Source organism: Triticum dicoccoides, chromosome 5A, assembly GCF_002162155.2.
Source record: "Triticum dicoccoides isolate Atlit2015 ecotype Zavitan chromosome 5A, WEW_v2.0, whole genome shotgun sequence".
NCBI lineage: Eukaryota > Viridiplantae > Streptophyta > Magnoliopsida > Poales > Poaceae > Triticum > Triticum dicoccoides.
The window spans coordinates 691,874,767-691,875,716 of record NC_041388.1 but is presented as its reverse complement, the minus strand read 5'-3'; positions in this window follow the sequence as shown (position 1 = coordinate 691,875,716).

Genomic DNA, 950 nt, shown 5'->3' with positions numbered 1-950 from the left:
TGGGCGACGGCCGGTGAGGGCGCGGGCGACGGCGGCGACGGGCGCGGGTGACGGGGGCGCGGGCGAGGGCGCGGGCGACGGCGACGACGGGCGCGGGCGACGGCCGGCGAGGGTGCGGGCGACGGCGACGACAGGCGTGGGCGACGGCGACGGCGGGGGCGGCGTGCGGCGTCGGGGCAGCCTGGCGGCCTAGAGGAGGTCGGCGTCGTCGGGGGCAACCGGCGAGGGAAATCTGAAAATTTCCCAAGCGTTGCTTATATAGCAAAGGCATTGGTCCGGGTTCGTGGCTCAAACCGGGACCAATGCCCCCTTTAGTCCCGGTTGGTGCCACCAACCGGGACCAAAGGCCTTGTGCTTCCCCGCGCCAAAACTTTAGTCCCACCTCGCTAGCTGAGAGAGCTCGAGAGTGGTTTACAAGCGCTACTGCGCCTTCCCTCTTGAGCTCCTCTCAAATGTAGGCTTTCGGGCCTAACCCTGCGCTGTGTGCCTGTGGGCCTACTAGGCCTCCTGCGGGCCTGAATCCTGGCCCATGGTAGGGTTTCTAGTCGTATTCAGGTCGTGGGGGCCTAGTAGGTGGCACTTTTTTTTCTTTGTTGCTTTATTTATTTTATTTTGTTTCTACTTACAACAAAATACTTATTGTTGCTATTTTTTCCAGTTTTTTGTTTTGTTTTCTGCATCATTTATTTTCTTTTGTTTTTTGCTTTATTTTTTAATTCTTTTTTTGCTTTTAGTTTTAGAAAAATTATGAACTTTCTGTTGGTGCCATTAGTTTTCAAATTTGAAAACTTTTTTCTCTTTGTTGCTTTATTTATTTTATTTTTGTTTCTACTTACAACAAAATACTTATTGTTGCTATTTTTTCCAGTTTTTTTGTTTTGTTTTCTGCATTATTTATTTTCTTTTGTTTTTTGCTTTATTTTTTAATTCTTTTTTGCTTTTAGTTTTAG